The 17,945-nt window shown below is 44.7% G+C and overlaps 1 pseudogene; it reads right to left on the bottom strand.

Moving 5' to 3' along the window:
* Positions 1-15,009: 15,009 nt before the first annotated feature.
* On the bottom strand, positions 15,010-15,789 carry LOC120924631 (annotated as a pseudogene).
* Between the last annotated feature and the right edge of the window lie 2,156 nt (positions 15,790-17,945).

Below are 17,945 nucleotides of genomic sequence, written 5' to 3'. Positions count from 1 at the left end.
TTTTTGTTGGTCTCCTCCCGGCATTGTGTGGTCCTGGATAGTGCGTTGAGTGGTGATGATGTGGTGACACTGGGGGCACTCTCTGCATCAATACACTGTGAGTGATCAGTGGGCAGGACAATGGTCTTCATGCTCCTCCAGGCAGTTCCCCTTGAGGCTCCCCCTGTGGTATTTTATGCTTTTTTATATAACTTCTCCTAAAGTATTCTGGGTCGTCTTTATTTTTGCTGGGTTAAAAAAAAAATTTTGGTCTCCTCCCGGCATTGTGTGGTCCTGGATAGTGCAGTGAGTGGTGATGATGTGGTGACACTGGGGGCACTCTCTGCATCAATACTGTGAGTGATCAGTGGGCAGGACAATGGTCTTCATGCTCTTCCAAGCAGTTCCCCTTGAGCCTCCCCCCATTGGTATTTTATGCTTTTTTATATAACTTCTCCTAAAGTATTCTGGGTCGTTTTTATTTTAGCTGGGTTCAATTTTTTTGGGGTCTCCTCCCGGCATTGTGTGGTCCTGGATAGTGCAGTGAGTGGTGATGATGTGGTGACACTGGGGGGGCACTCTCTGCATAAACACACTGTGAGTGCTCAGGGGGCAGGACCATGGCACCCTGCATTCTTAGGCTGGCCCATATACATATTATACAATTTTCTTGTACAATTTTCCTTTATGTTTACCAAAACCATGTACAGTGGAACCTTGGATTGTGAGTAACGCAGTTAACGAGCGTTTCGCAATACGAGCACTGTATTTAAAAAAAATCCTGACTCAGTTTGCGAGTGATGTCTCGCAAAACGAGCAGGATTCAAGCCACAGTGGTGTGCAGTACCGCGTTTGGCCTGAGGTGGGGGGCTCCGGCGCCGAACGGCGTTGATCGGAGCCATTCGTAAATGCTTGGAAAGACTTGGAAATACTCTGTTCCCGAGCCTTTTTAGAGGTCAGCCGAGCTGTCCTCGGGCCTTGCGAGGTTCTCCGGCGCTACCCCCCACCTCTGGCTACATGCGGTATTGCATGCCATTAAAGTCAATGTGGACCAATTTTTTTGCGTTTCCATTGACTTCAATGGGGAAACTCGCTTTGATATGCGAGTGCTTTGGATTACGCGCATTCTCATGGAACGGATTATGCTCGTAATCCGAGGTTCCACTGTATTATACAATTTTCATGTACAATTTTCCTTTTAGATTTACCAAAATCATATAATATGAGGTCAGACCTAAACTTTGTATGCAATCAGGCAGACCTTTGCACTACATATTTGAAGGTAAATCTAAAGGAAATTGAATAAGAAAACGTTGTCATTCCTTGCTTTCCTGGTTTCTTATAACCTGGAAGACCGGGGAAGTCTTGTGGTGAAGAAGAAGTACGGTACTTCAAAGCACTTCAGTTTGAAGTTCAGTATTACAGCCCGAGCTGCTTTTTTTTCCCCCAGGGGGGCCATCATAAAAAAAAAAAAAAATGGCTTTAAAGTGTAAATTCACCTTTCAGGAAGAATTTCTGAAAATTTCCCCAAGCAGTTCTAAATCCAATGAATAGTATATACACTATATTGTCAAAAGTATTGGGACGCCTGCCTTTACATGCAACTTTTTTTTTTTTTTATCGTGCAAAAATTATAAATACACATTGGGCTAGATTCAGGTAGCTGCGCTTGATGTTACGGCGGCGCAGCGTATCGTATTTACGCTACGCCGCCGCAACTTACAGGAGCAAGTGCAGTATTCACAAAGCACTTGCTCCGTAAGTTGCGGCGGCGTAGGGTAAATGGGGCCGGCGTAAGGCCGCGTAATTCAAATGTGTAAGAGGGGGGTGTGTTTTATGCTAATGTGTGATGACCTGACGTGATTGACGTGTTTTACGGATGGCGCATGCGCCGTCCGTGTACATTTTCCGAGTGTGCATTGTTCCCAAGTACGCCGCAACGACGTATTGGTTTCGACGTGAACGGAAATTACATCCAGCCCTCTTCGCGAACAACTCACGCAAACGACGTAAACAATTCAAATTTCGAAGTGGGAACGACGTCCATACTTAACATTGGCTGCGTCACCTAATAGCCGGAGCAACGTTACGCCGGAAATGCCTCACGCAAACGACGTAAAAAACTACCGCCGGGCGCAAATACGTTTGTTTGTGAATTGACTAACTAGGTAATTTGCATACTCTACGCTGAAAACATGGAAGCGCCCCTAGTGGCCAACATAATATTGCACACAATTCTACGCCGCCGCATTCAAGTTACGTCGGCGGAGGAAGCCTATTTTTGGAGCGTATCTGCCTTTGAGAATCGGCGTAACGATACGCCGCCGTAATAGCTTCCTGAATCTAGCCCAAAATGTTGAAAAGCATTTGGGATGCCTACCTTCACACAAACATTAATGGCATCCCAGTCTTAGTCCGTAGGGTTCAATATTGAGTTGGCCCCGCCCTTTGCAGCTATAACAGCTTCAACTCTTCTGGGAAGGCCGTCCACAAGGTTTAGGAGTGTGTCTATGGGAATGTTGGACCATTCTTCCAAAAAGCGCCTTTGTGAGGTCAGGCAGTGATGTTGGGGGAGAAGTCTCTGCATAAATTCATCTCAAAGGTGTTCGATTGGGTTGAAGTTTAGGACTCTGTGCAGGTCAGTCAAGTTCCTCCACCCCAAACTCGTCTTTATGGACCTTGCTTTGTGCACTGGTCCAAATAATTTGGTGGAGGGGGGAAGGGGGATTATGGTGTGGGGTTGTTTTTCAGGGGTTGGGCTTGGCCCCTTAGTTCCAGTGAAGGGAACTCTTAAAGCGGGGGTTCACCCTTAGAGGGCACTTTTTCCCCTTAGATTCTTGCTCGTTTTCTCTAGGGGAATCGGCTATCTGTTTTAAAATATGTGCAGTACTTACCCGTTTACGAGATGCATCCTCTTCGTCGCTTCCGGGTATGGTCTTCGGGACTGGGCATTCCTATTTGATTGACAGGCTTCCGACGGTCGCATACATCGCATCACGAGTAGCCGAAAGAAGCCGAACGTTGGTGCGGCTCTATACGGCGCCTGCGCACCGACGTTTGGCTACTCTTGGAAAATCGCGACGCGATGTATGCGACCGTCGGAAGCCTGTCAATCAAATAGGAACACCCAGTCCCACAGCCCATACCCGGAAGCGGCGGAGAAGATCGCTCTCTAAAACGGTAAGTACTGCTTTGATTTAAAAAAAACACCCAATTCCCCTTGACAAAACGAGCCTCAATCTAAGGTTAAAAATCAACTTTTTGGGTGAACCTCCACTTTAAGGAGTCAGCATACCAAGACATTCTGGATAATTTTATTCTCCCAACTTTGTGGGAACAGTTTGGGGACGGACCCTTCCTGTTCCAACATGACTGCTCACCCATGACGCCTTAAGCGTTCCCTTCACTGGAACTAAGGGGCCAAGCCCAACCCCTGAAAAATAACCTCACACCATAATCCCCCCTCCACCAAATGATCTGGACCAGGGCACAAAGCAAGGTCCGTAAACACATGGATGAGCGAGTTTGGGGTGGAGGAACTTGATTGGCCTACACAGAGTCCTGACCTCAACCCGATAGAACATCTTTGAAATAAATTAGAGACTGTGCGCCAGGCCTTCTCGTCCAAAATCTGTGCCTGACCTCACAAGTGCTCGTCTGGAAGAATGGTCAAACATTGCCATAAACACCCTCCTAAACCGTGTGGACGGCCTTCCCAGAAGAGATGAGGCTGTTTATAGCTGCAAAGGGAAGAGCCAACTCAATATTGAACCCTACGGATTAAGACTGGGATGTCATTAAAGTTCATGTGCGTGTGAAGGCAGGCGTCCCAATACTTTTGACAATATTGTGTATTTACCTCTGAGCTGTACAAGCTTTTCAATGTGTGTTTGTTGGGAATTCATCAAGAGGAATGGTGGTACCCTATGCTCCCACACTGATGTAGAGTAGAGCAGGAAGCAGGCAGACCTTTCTGCTGGAGATCGAAAAAGCGGAGGTGACTCCGACCAGCAGGACCTTCCATGCCCCCACCATCCAGCCTTTAGCTGCTCTGCACCTCCTTCAGTCTGTATGAGGATCCTGACGGCATAAGTCGCACATCATAGTGGAGGACTCTTCATTAAAGGCACTCAGCCGGAGTACAGCCGTGCCTCGGGCTCTTTCTAGAAGCCTCTGGGCAAACTCCATACCGCCTGGAATGAAGAGGCCTCTGCCAGCATCGTCCTGGAGGCTTCTGAGGCTGGAGCAATACTTTATTGTTGTTTTTTATCCTTTTTTTTTTAATCAAGATTCTTAAGGAAGATACTGTTCAAAGAAGATATCATATAGAAAACAGGATAAGTGAAACCTTGGTTTACGAGTAACGCGGTTAACGAGCGTTTTGAATGATGCATTTGGCCAGAGGTGTGGGGGCGGTTTGGAGTTTGTATTAAGAGAGGTATGGACTCCAGAGACAGAGATATAATTTTGCCCCTGTACAAATCATTAGTAAGACCTCATCTGGAATATGCAGTTCAGTTTTGGGCACCAGTTCTCAAAAAGGACATCGGAGAACTGGAGAAAGTGCAGAGAAGGGCAACCAAACTGATAAGAGGCATGGAGGAGCTCAGCTATGAGGAAAGATTAGAGGAACTGAATTTATTCACTCTTGAGAAGAGGAGAATTAGGGGGGATATGATCAACATGTACAAATATATAAGAGGTCCATACAGTGAACTTGGTGTTGAGTTATTCACTTTACGGTCAACACTGAGGACAAGGGGGCACTCTTTACGTCTAGAGGAAAAGAGATTTCACCTCCAAATACGGAAAGGTTTCTTCACAGTAAGAGCTGTGAAAATGTGGAACAGACTCCCTCCAGAGGTGGTTCTGGCCAGATCAGTAGATTGCTTTAAGAAAGGCCTGGATTCTTTCCTAAATGTACAGAATATAACTGAGTACTAAGATTTGTAGGTAAAGTTGATCCAGGGTAAATCCGATTGCCTCTCGGGGGATCAGGAAGGAATTTTTTCCCCTGCTGTAGCAAATTGGATCATGCTCTGCTGGGGTTTTTTGCCTTCCTCTGGATCAACTGTGGGAATGGAGTTGGGTGTATAGGATTTTACTGTGTTTTTTATTTTTGTTTTTTTATTTTTTGTGGTTGAACTGGATGGACTTGTGTCTTTTTTCAACCTGACTAACTATGTAACTATGTAACTATGTAACTATGAGTCATTCGGAAATACTTGAAATCACTCGGAAATACTCAGTTCCCCAGTGTTTCCGAGCCTTTCCAAGGGTTTCCGAGATCAGCCAAGCTTTCCCAGAGTATTTCCAAGGCTCTCCGGTGCCCCCCACTTCTGGGCACATGTGGTATTGCATGCCATAGAAGTCAATGCGGAACTAATCATCTTTGTTTCCATTGACTTCTATGGGGAAACTCACTTTGATATGTGAGTGCTTTGAATTACAAGCATTCTCTTGGAATGGATTATACTCGTAATCCAAGGTTCCATTGTATTAGATTACATTACATACATAGATTTATAAAGCTGAACTCCGGCCTTCCCTTCAAGTGGTGGCCGGTGGTCATCTTTTTTGGTGGGGCGGCAAATAGTACCTGCAAAACCCCCCCTGCCCCGGTGGGTCTGGGTGCACTTACCCCTATCTATGGTAGGCAGTGCTTCTCTGGCGGCTTCCCTTGCTCGGCGGCGGAGTGACGGCTTTCCCTTCCCCTGCTCTTCACGGGCATTGTGGCGACTTTTGTTTCCTCCCTCCTCCTCGGACAGCCAGACTTTTCTCTTTTCCGCCAATCGGAAAACTGGTTTAAGACCTGCTTCAGATTGGCCAAATTGAGGATCAGTGAGGATCAGTGTTTGTAACACCTGGGGGGGACTCCTGGCACATGGCTCTGCGCCACAAGTCCACCCGATTTTGAAGCCTATTAGAGCCTATGGCTCTAATCAGGTGCTTCAAAAAAACACCCCCGCCGCTGTAATTAATGCGCCTGGCATCTTGAAAGGGCCTGGATGCATGAGTAGGGGGTGGCGTTGTCCTGTGAAAATAGCGGCCGTGGATAGAGGGGGGCGACGCTCCGGCGCCCCTAATGGACGGACCGCCGCTGCCCCTCAGTCTTAAGCCGGTGTACTGTCTCCTCTCCTGGCTTGCATTGCTTCCTCTGATTTCACTGCATACTGTGAGCTTCTCACCCCACACCTTATCATTTCAATTATAGAACAGAGTGCCAAACAAATGGCCGGGTCTAAGTAAGAAAGCCTGTTTACAAAAAGTTTGTTTATCCACTTAACCCCCGGACCATATTGCTGGTCAAAGACCAGAGCACTTTTTGTGATTCGGCACTGCGTCGCTTTAACAGACAATTGTGCGGTTGTGCGACGTGGCTCCCAAACAAAATTGGCGTACTTTTTTCCCCACAAAATAAGGCTTTCTTTTGGTGGTATTTGATCACCTCTGCGGTTTTTGGTTTTTGCGCTATAAACAAAAATAGAGCGACAATTTTGAAAAAAAATAATATTTTTTACTTTTTGCTATAATAAATATCTCCCAAAAATATATAAAAAAACGATTTTTTCCCTCAGTTTAGGCCGATACGTATTCTTCTACACACATTTATAGCGTTTACAAAATAGGGGCTAGTTTTATGGCATTTTTATAAAAAAAAATTTTTTACTAGTAATGGCGGCGATCAGCGATTTTTCGGACACTTCGGACAGTTTTTGACACATTTTTGGGACCATTGGCATTTTAATAGCCATCAGTGCTATAAAAATGCATTGGATTACTATAAAAATGCCACTGGCAGGGAAGGGGTTAACACTAGGGGGCGAGGAAGGGGCTAAGTATGTTCCCTGGGTGTGTTCTAACTGTAGGGGGGGGTGGTCTCACTAGGGGAAATGACTGATCTTCTGTTCATACATTGTATGAACAGAAGATCAGCATTTCTCCCCCTGACAGGACCGGGAGCTGTGTGTTTAGAGTGCATCCCTAGTTGCCTGCGAGAGAACCGACGTAGAGCTACAAGCTCTCGCGCAGGAGAGCTAACCTGCCGCCGTAGAATGACGGCGGCAGGTCGGCAAGTAGTTAAGAGAGTCTGTTTATAAAAACTCAGTTGATAAGAAAGTCCATTCAAAAAATGTAATTTTTAAAGAGATAATTTATAAAACTTTGGTTTGTAGAAGAGTCCAGTTAGAAAGAGTCTGTTTATAAAAAGTATGTTTATTAGAGAGTCCATTAATAATGACAAGTCAGTTTCTAAGAGTCCATTTATAAAAGGTTGGTTTATGGGAGAGTCTGTTTAGCAAAAGTAAGTTTATAAGAGAATCCATTTATAAAAAGTCAACTGATGAGAAATTCCATTTAGAAAGATCAGTTTTTAAGAGAGTCCATTTATAAAAAAAAGTCAATTTCTAAGAGAGTCTGTTTATAAAATGTTGGTTTATAGAAGAGTCCAGTTATAAAAAGTCAGTTTATAAGAGAGTCCATTTATAAAAAGAAATTTTTTAAGAAAGGTCCATTTATAAAAAGTTGGTTCATAAGAGAGTCCACTACTCCACTTTTAAAAAGTCAATTTATAAGAGAGTCTGTTTATAAAAAGTGGGTTTTCAAGAGAGTACAGTTATAAAAAAGTTAGTTTATAAGGAGTCTGTAACGGGAGTCCCTTTTCGGACATAGGATGACTGAGCAATGATAATTCATGTATTACAGGATATCTTGGAATATTACCGATATTTAATTCTGACCACAACAGAGTGACTCATTCAATGTGTAACATAGACTGTTGAGATGCTAATTAAGTCCACCTGGCTGTATTGATGGGGCTTGCTGTGATTGCATTCTGTTGTCCATTGTGCTAATTAAGTCTGCTCCTAAGATATCTCATTATGTATGCTAATGACACTGTTTTGTGTGAAAATACTATTGATAATAGATGTGGAATGTGACTTGTTAGCTGTAGTAATTAACTCCTGTAGATTTGGTGCCAGCGAGTCTGTCTGGGATGTGGATTGAGGGGGACTCGTTAAACACCCATTGTGTGATTTTTTGGGTGGAGTGTTTCATTGTCCCTGTGATTACTGCAGCATGCTTTCAAACTGTATATAACAAGGCTAAGGCCCCATACACACGAGAGAATTTATCCGCGGATACGGTCCAGCGGACCGTTTCCACGGATAAATCCTCTCAAAGATTTCCGCAGATTTCTATGCGATGCAGTGTACACACCATCGCATTGAAATCCGCGCGGAAATCCTCTGGCGATGACGTGTCACGCCGTCGCCGCGATTATGACGCGGCGACGGCGCGACGCTGTCATATAAGGAATTCCACGCATGCGTCAAATCATTACGACGCGTGCGGGGAATCCCTTTGGACGGATGGATCCGGTGAGTCTGTACAGACGAGCGGATCCATCCGTTGGGATGGATTCCAGCAGGTGGATTTGTTGTGCATGTCAGCAAATATCCGATCTGCTGGAATCCATCCCAGAGGAGATTTCTCCGCGGAAACAGATCCGCTGACGTGTACACACCATAGGATCTATCCGCAGAAACCCATTTGTTGGGATTTATCTGCGGATGGATTCTATCGTGTGTATGGGGCCTGAGTTACCATTAAAGCATTCATTCGTTTTGGAACCAGAGAGAACAGAGCTTGTGTCTCGTCTTTCTGGGGGAAAATCCATATGGATCGTGTCTGCTGGATTGTGGAGTGTCAGATAAGCTGTCGTGGGTTGGTGGAATGGGAAATCGTAAACGGTGTTACACCCCTGACCGTTACAGAGTCCATTTAAATTTTTTTTTTTATAAAAGAGTCCATTTATAAAAAGTCAATTGATAAGAAAGTCTATTAAAAAATACAAGTTTTTAATAGTCCATTTATAAAACTTTGGTTTATAGAAGAGAATCCAGTTGGAAACAGTTGGTTTATAAGAGAGTCTGTTTATAAAAAAGTTTGTTTATTAGAGAGTCCATTTATAAAAAGTCAGCTGATAAGAAATTCCATTTAGAAAGGTCATTTTTTAAGGAAGTCCATTTATAACAAGTCCGTTTCTGAGAGTCTGTTTATGAAAAAAAGTCAATTTATAAGAAAGCCCATTTATAAAATGTTTGTTAATAAGAGGGTCCATTTATAAAACGTTGGTTTATAGAAGAGTCCAGTTATAAAAAGCCTGTTTATGAGAGAGTCTGTTTATAAAAAGTCAGCTGAGTTTTTTTATGAAAAAAAGTCAATTTTTAAAAGAGTCTATTTATAAAAAGTTGATTCATAAGAGAGTCCATTTATAAAAAGTTGGTTCATAAGAGAGTCCATTTATAAAAAGTTGGTTCATAAGAGAGTCCATTTATAAAAAGTTGGTTCATAAGAGAGTCCATTTCTGAGAGAATCTGATTATGAAAAGTCAATTTATAGAAGTGTTTGTTTATAAGAGTCAGTTGATAAGGGGGTCCATTTATAAAAAGTCGGGCTTATAATAGATTCAGTTGAAAAGAAGTCTGATTTTAAGAGAGTCTCCTTTAAAAAAGAAGTCTAATAACAAGCCAACGGATTTTGAGGTTTATAGGGCCCCATATAATCAGGTCTATACAACATGAAAATACAGAAACTATGTAATAAATAAATAAGATATACAGTGGAACCTCCGTTTAAGAGTAACGTTTTGATTTGCAAGCAATTTTTTTTAAAATTCTGACTTGGTTTGCGAGTGTTGACTCACAAGACAAGCAGAATTCAAGCTAAATAGGTCTGCAGTACCTTATTTGGCCTGAGGTACGGGGGCGCAGAAGCAGAGTAGAGCCGAAAATAGGCCTGCAGTACCTTATTTGGCCTGAGGTACGGGGGGCGCAGAAGCAGAGTAGAGCCGAAAATAGGCCTGCAGTACCTCATTTGGCCTGAGGTACGGGGGCGCAGAAGCCGAACAGAGCCAAAAATAGGCCTGCAGTACCTCATTTGGCCTGAGGTACTGGGGGCGCGGGAGCCAAGAAAAGCCAACATTGGCCTGCAGTACCTCATTTGGTCTGAGGTACGGGGTGCAGGAGTCGAGCCGAAGTGTCCTTGGGCCTTTTTGGCCGTTTTCGGCGCTCTCTGGCGACCCCCCCACCTCTGGCCGCATTCGGTATTGCATCCCATTGAAGTCAATGCGGAACAAATTATTTTCGTTTCCATTGACTTCAATGGGAAAACTCACTTTGATATGCGAGTACTTTGGATTACGAGCATTCTCCTGGAACGGATTATACTCGTATACCGAGGTTCAACTGTAATATCTTATGTACAACAAGAAATTATGGATATGAAGGAAAGTGCAGTAAATATTCAGAAAAAAGTATGACCTTAAAATGCACTGGAGTATTGGCAGACTTTACTTGGACTTAGCATTGGTGTGGAACCCATTGTCCTTTATTTTGTATATACCCCCCCCCCCCCATGAATTGCTACCCAGTGTCCTTTTGATTTTAGAGCTGAAAGGGCTTGTATATTGAGACGTGAAACCTTAATCCCTTATAGTAGGGGACAGTGGCAACTGGTGGTACATTTTTTGGGGGGACGGCAAACAATGCACCCACAACTCCCCCCCACAGGGTTAGTGACCTCCCTAGACCTCCTCTGTAATTCAAAACTGGTAACCTGTAGAAATTTTTTAACATCGCTTATGGAGATTTTTAAGTGCCAAAGTTTGTCGCCATTCCACGAAGCGTGACATGTTGGGCATCAATTTACTCGACGTAACTTCATCTTTCACGATATAAAATTGGGCTAACTTTACCGTGTCTTATTTTTTAATTAAAAAAAGTGTTTTTTCCCTCCAAAAATTGCCCTTGTAAGACCGCTGCGCAAATACCGTGTGACGTAAAGTATTGCAATGACTGCCATTTTATTATCTAGGTTGTCTGAAAAAATATATATAATGCTTGGCGGCTCTAAGTAATTTTTAGCAAAAAAAAAAAAATGATTCTAACTTGTAAACAACAAATCTCAAAAAGAGGTTCAGTCCTTAACCACTTCACCCCCGGAGGATTTGGCTGCCAAATGACCAGAGCACTTTTTGCGGATTCGGCACTGCGTCGCGCAGTCGTGTGACGTGGCTCCCAAACAAAATTCACGTCCTTTTTTTTTCCCCACAGATAGAGTTTCTTTTGGTGGTATTTGATCACCTCTGCGTTTTTTTTGCGCTATAAACAAAAAAAGAGCCACAATTTAAAAAAAATATATATATATTTTTTACTTTTTGCTATAATAAATATCCCCCAAAAATATCTAAAAAAAATTTCCTCAGTTTAGGCCGATACGTATTCTTCTACATATTATTGGTAAAAAAAAATCGCAATAAGCGTTTGTTGATTGGTTTGCGCAAAAGTTATAGCATCTACAAAATAGGGGATAGTTTTATGGCATTTTTATTAATAGTTTTTTTTATTAGTAATGGCGGCGATCTGCAATTTTTATCGTGACTGCGACATTATGGCGGACACATTGGACACTTTTGATGCTATTTTGGGACATTGTCATTTATACAGCGATCAGTGCTATAAAAATGCACTGATTACTGTGTAAATGACACTGGCAGGGAAGAGGTTAACCACTAGGGGGCGAGGAAGGGGTTAAGTGTGTCCTAGGGAGTGATTCTAACTGTGTGGGGCGTGGCTTACTATGACATGACACTGATCACTGCTCCCGATGACAGGAAGCAGACGATCAGTGTCCTGTCACTAGGCAGAACAGGAGGATGCCTTGTTTACACAGGCATCCCCCCATTCTGCAGCTCTGTGACACGATCACAGGACACCAGCGGACATCGAGTCCTGCGGGCACGGTCACGGAGCTTGCAGCAGGGTCGCACGTGCCCACGCGGCGGCAAATTTAAAGGGACGTATATATACGCCCATTTGCCTGTCCGTGCCTTTCTGCCGACGTAAAAGTGCGTGCGGCGGTCGGTAAGTGGTTAAGTGGTTAAATCTCAAGTCCAAACTTTGTCTAAGCTGAGATGATGTCATCAGTCTGCTGCAGGCAGGAAGAAGTATTTCCTCAGTCTCCCTTCCCGCAGTAACCCTGGCTGATGACCGATTACAGAGGACTGCATCCTTCTGGGAAAAAACGATTAAGGCATTAACATATTATTTATCATGTAAATATGTATCTGATACGAGATCCACTATAAGCCTGGATTTACCTTTTCGATGTTCTAAGAAGAAAAATCTGAGGGATTTTGCAAAGCTCCAAATATAAAACATCTCTAATTGCTTCCTGCACGAGGAGCAGATGTAAACCTTTTTCTGTTTATTTAGAAAAGCGTACATTTCATAGCAGTGCCTGCACTGACCCGTGTATGGCGGGGTGACAGTTATCGCACCTTCCAGTTCTGGAAAGTTTCATGGCGCGGCCCAGGCCAAAGAACATCAGATCTCATTTGCAGCATAAATGGACATCAGTGCGTGCTCCTGCCGGGGACGGCATGGAGGGTGATTAGCATCAGCGGAGAAATCAAACTGAAAATTGCTGTGCCAGACAACTTCACCCGGGAATATGCTGAGACGGGTCTTTACCGCGGCGTGATAAGACGTGCTCTGGGATTCTGCTTAAGTCCTTATTAAAATGTAAATCCAGCTGCCCCTCTTTATCCTCGGTTAAAGTTGAAATCCTCAGCACAAGACAACAACTCAAGGGGGGCAGCCAGGGCCGATCCTAGGCAGGGTGCACGGGGTGCTCCGCACCCAGGCGCCGCAGAGGTGGGGGCGCCGAAGCTCCAAAGTGCTCCCCTCCCTCCTCCTTGTCTGTGTCCAGAGCTGCTGCCAATCATCCCGTACACTCCCAGAAATGCTCTCCGAGTGCCACCCTCCAAGTACCCAAAGATGCCAATTATGCCCTGCCCCCTGTAATGTGCTTCTGCTCCCAGAGCGCCCAAGCTACAAGGATCTATTGAACAAGTACTGATCTATGGGGACACCTGATTTGGGGGGCTCTGATGGGGACACCTGCTGGGGGGGACTCTGATGGGGAACACTAATGAAGACTTCTTAGCGGAGCATCTCTGTGTTTGAGTCGTAGCCATAGAAACATTTGTAAAGGGGAGGAGTTAGTAAGATGACCACGTCCATGTGTGGGCACCAGAAATATTTCTGCACCCAGGCGCCTCTGACCCTAGGATCGGCCCTGGGGGCAGCCGTCTGATGAATCCCAAAAACGTTGGTGCCCTGTAGGACTTCAGAAAGAATGATGTATAAAAGATTTAAAGTCAAAGTCAACTCATCCAGAATCTGATATATGGGTTTTACCAGGTCGGCAAAATGAATTTTATGCTTGGCTCCACAGGGACCTAATAAAGGTAATTTCCAGCTACTTCTACTATCCCAATCTTTGGAGACCAGGCTTCCCCCAGGTGTCCTCTGGAGGACAGCCATCCAGTAAAGCTCAAAACTTTGGTGGGAGAACTTTGGGAAGAATGATGTCATACAAAAAAAACGTAGAGGTCAACTCCATTTAGAATTTGATATGTTGGTTTTTTCATGTTGTCGGCAAGTTGGATTTTATATTCGACTTCTTTTTTTGGGAAACTCTGTGGCCCGGATTCACAAAGCACTTGCGCCGACGTATCTCCAGATACGCCGCGTAAGTGCAAATATGCGCCGTCGTATCTGTGCGCCGGGCCCACATACTAAGATACGCCTAAAAACAGGCTTCATCCGAACGACGTAACTTGTCTACGCCGGCGTAGAGTGGGCACATATTTACGCTGGACGCATTTGGCGCTCCCATTGATTTTCTATTCACATATACAAATGAGGGAGATACGCCGATTCACGAACGTACGTGCGCCCGACGCAGTGCGCGTAAAGTCATATGTCCAGCGTAAAGTTATGCCACATAAAGGAGGTGTAACTCAGCAGCATCCATGCAAAGGGCTGCACCAGGGAACACAAGCCGACGTATTTTACGTAGTTTACGTAGGACATGAATATGACTAGGCGTAGGTTACGTTCACGCCGTAGGCAGTTATCCGGCGTATCTTAGGGAGTAGTTCCGACGTGATTCTGAGCACTGGGATGCGTCCACGGGACGGCGCATGCGCCGTTCATTATACGTATCTGTCTGAGACTCAGCCCATCATTTGCATGGCTCACGCCCACTTCCACCTATGCCGGCTTACGCCTAGGAAACCCAGCGCAGTTTTGGGAGCACTGGCTTTGTGAATTCCATACTTGCCTCTCTGCGCTGCGTCGGCATAGCGTAAAGGAGATACGCTACGGCGGCATAAATGTGCGCCGCTGTATGTAAATCCGGGCCTATATTGCCACATGGACCTAATATTAAAGGTAATTTCCAACTTCTTCTACCATCCCAGTCCTTGGAGACCAGACTTCCTCCCTGGTGTCCTCTGGGGGACAGCCATCCAGTAAAGCTCAAAACTTTGGTTGGGAGAACTTTGGGAAGAATAATGTCATAAAAAAAAAACTATCAAGTAGAGGTCAACTCCATTTAGAATTTAATATGTTGGTTTTTCCATGTTGTCGCCAAGTTGGATTTTATATTTGACTTTTTTTTTTTTGGGAAACTCTATATTGCCACATGGACCTAATTTTAAAGGTAATTTCCAACTTCTTCTACCATCCCAGTCCTTGGAGACCAGACTTCCTCCAAGGTGTCCTCAGGGGGGCAGCCGTTGGAGGAAGCTCAAAACTTTGGTGTCCTGTAGGAAGACATCAGGAAGTAAAGGTCAACTCCATGCAAAATCTGATATACAAATAGTTTTTTTGGATGGAGCTACACTTAAAAAATTTACCAATTCCGACTTACAAACAGATTCAACTTAAGAACAAACCTACAGTCCCTATCTTGTTTGTAACCCGGGGACAGAATGTATTAGTTTTGCTAGGTTGATGGCAAATTAGATTTTATGTTTGGCTTCTTTTTTGGGGTTTTGCCAGGTCGATGACATGTTCAATGCTTGGCTTCTTTTTATTTATTTATTTTTGTGGGGGTTGATATATTGCCAGAGGGACATAATAAAGCTAATTTCCAACTACTTCTACCATCCCAATTCATAACCATCCGCCCTTTCGACTTTGGCACCCGTATCATCTCCAGTTGGCTTGCCAGAACTGCCACCCTCTCCGTGTAGTTCCATGAGTTTGCCCAGCTAAAATTTTGGCTTCTTCAACCTCTTGACTTTACGAACATAGACATCATAAAGAGGGTAAATTGACTGACAAGCTTTTTCAATGTCTTTGCCTACGCTGTCTGGAATTAGCTTGTTAGCAACCTCTTTTAGGTCATTCCTTTGGACTTCCTGGGTCATGATTTCCATCATTTTTCTTGCAAATCTTACGGACTTGCTGATGCTGGGCATATGACGTCTTTCTGATCTGATTATTAAATTTTTTAGTGAATCCAACACAAAAGGGACGGAGCAGGTAGCCATCTGTTGTCTTTACATCAACATGAGCTTCGATCACGGTCTGCCAATTCTTGACCATAGAGCGCATCTTGTCGCGGGTCAGATCCATGCCATGAAAGTTGGTGTGACAGTTCTTGCCCTGAACATCTTCAGTAATCAGTTTTGAATTTATGAAAGGCCACTTCATCATTCTGCAGGTCAGCAAGGCTTACCTCTAAAACAAGTCCTTTGAGGCCTTGCAATCTTGGTTCCTTGTTACCAAAGTCTTGCCACGGTTTCAGATATTGAACATGGCTGGTGCTTTAATATCATACCAATCTTTTTTGGAAAAGGGGTCAACAATCTTCTTCTTGGCACCTTTCTTGCCGCCTTTGGTAAGCCTCTTGTTCTTGCCAACTGCCATCTTGCCCAGCTGGGAGAGAAATAGCCACCCCAATTCTTGGAGACCAGACTTCCCCCCCAGTTGTCCTTGAGGGGCAGCCGTCTAGTGAAGCTCAAAACTTTGGTGCCCCATAGGAGGACTTCAGGAAGTATGATGTCACTAAAAAATTATCAAGTAAAGGTCAACTCCACCCACAACCTGATGTTATGGTTTTGGTAGGTTGAGGGCAAGTTGGTTTTTATGTTTGGCTTCTTTTTCGGGGACTCGAAATTCCCAACGACTTCTATCATCACGATTCATAGTGGCCAGTCCCCCCCCCCCCCCAGTGTATTTATCATACTATGGGATAAGTAATTGTGGTTTACCTAAGTAATGTCTCGGGGGCCGAGACACAAATTACAAGCCAGTAGATCATTCTGGGCATTGGTATGACCCCAAGACTGAATTGTCGCCTTTATTCATCTGCCGTATTGCTCTTTTCCTTGTTGTCTGTTGTCCCTTCAGTTTGCGAGACATCTCCTGGCAGCCCATGTGCATTAACAGTCTAAAGTTCAAGAAAAACTTTTGATAATGCCATCCGGTTGATAAGAAGTTGACACAAAGCAGCACAGAAACATTCCAGTAGATGGATATCCTACTAAACTTACATTTTACAATCAACCCTTCATTGTCCTATGGAGTTTTCTCTACATAATGCTGAAGAGAGGACTCCATGATCGAAGAAAAGGCTGGTGACATGACTTTAACAGGTCACATGACTGGGCTCTCCTTCCTCCTTTGGTAAGGTGACCAGATTTTTTTAATGAAATGCGGGGACATATTTTTTTTCACTAGTACTGGCGGCAATCAGCGACTCTCTGCCCATCACCGCCGCCGCCCGCCTCACAGCCTCTCAAGTCTTACTCTCCAGGCCCCCGGCTACTACTGGGTGGGGAGTGGAGGAAGATCACTCCACTGGGGAAGGCAAGGACATAGGCAGGCAGGCGGAGTTGATTAGGAATGCGCCCAAAACTGAAGAAATATTCCCTCCGCTCCGACCAGCACATGATCATCAGAAAGGGGCACAGATAATGGAAAACAATACACCCCCCTAAGCTAGTAGGAGAGGCGGAGCGGGGGTTTGTAATTCAGATATTTATTTTTTCAATTCTGCACTGACTGGGCCATATTCTCAGAAGAGTTACGACGGAGTATCTCAGGAAACTCCGTCGTATCTCTGTTTTTTGACCCGCGTATCTATGCGAGTGATTCCTAGAATCATTTTCGCATAGATACGCTGAAGATCCGACAGGTGTAAGTCACTTACACTGTCGGATCTTAAATGTAATTCGCCGCCGGCCGCTAGGTGGCGTTTACGTTCAGGTCTCATTTGTTTATGCAAATGAGCCTGATACGCCGATTCCCAAACAAAATCGCGTTGCGTAGCCGTCGCTTACGTCGTTTGCGTAAGCGTAAGGTTACCCCTGCTATATGAGGGGTAACCTTACGCCAGTCCGACGTATGCCATGTTAAGTATGGCGTCGGGTCCGCGTCGTCTTTTCCCGTCGGGTACGTTGTTTTCGTAAGTCGTTCTTGAATACGACTTTACGTCAATGACGCACATGTCGGCGTCATTGACGTTTTCCGTCGAGAACTGGAGCATGCGCACTGGGCTATTTTTAGCCCGGCGCATGCGCAGTTAGATCGGCACGGGGGCGCGCTTAATTTAAATACAAGCCGCCCCCTTTTGAATTACGCGGGGATACGGAGCAAGTGCTTGAGGAATACGGCACTTGCTCCAGTAAGTTGCGGCGGCGTAGTGTAAATAGCTTACGCGATGCCGCCGCAGATTCTTGGAGAATCTGGCCCACTGTCTTTGAAATTGCCCCAGCCCCTGGTCAAATCCAATCCGGGGCCAAAACTGTGGACAGACTTGGTGTGGGGACAATCCCGGGGACTGTCCCCTGAAACCAGGGATGTCTGGTCACCCTATCCTTTGAAGTCCCGAAGCAAGCTGCACATTTACATAGCACAGCACTGTTATTACCTTCTTTTTTTTTTTTCAAGAGCCTTTTTAGACTTTCGCAGTCTGTTGCAGTACATTACCACATGCGCTTTAGCTAGAATTGCCTTAAGGCAGCCCATTCATTTTGAATTGGCTGCCAACACATGTTCAACAGTCAGAAAACAAACAAACATTGATATCCATATTGGGTAACC

This window comes from Rana temporaria, chromosome 1 (genome assembly GCF_905171775.1).
Source record: "Rana temporaria chromosome 1, aRanTem1.1, whole genome shotgun sequence".
Classification (NCBI taxonomy): domain Eukaryota; kingdom Metazoa; phylum Chordata; class Amphibia; order Anura; family Ranidae; genus Rana; species Rana temporaria.
This window is presented reverse-complemented; position numbering and strand designations above follow the sequence as displayed.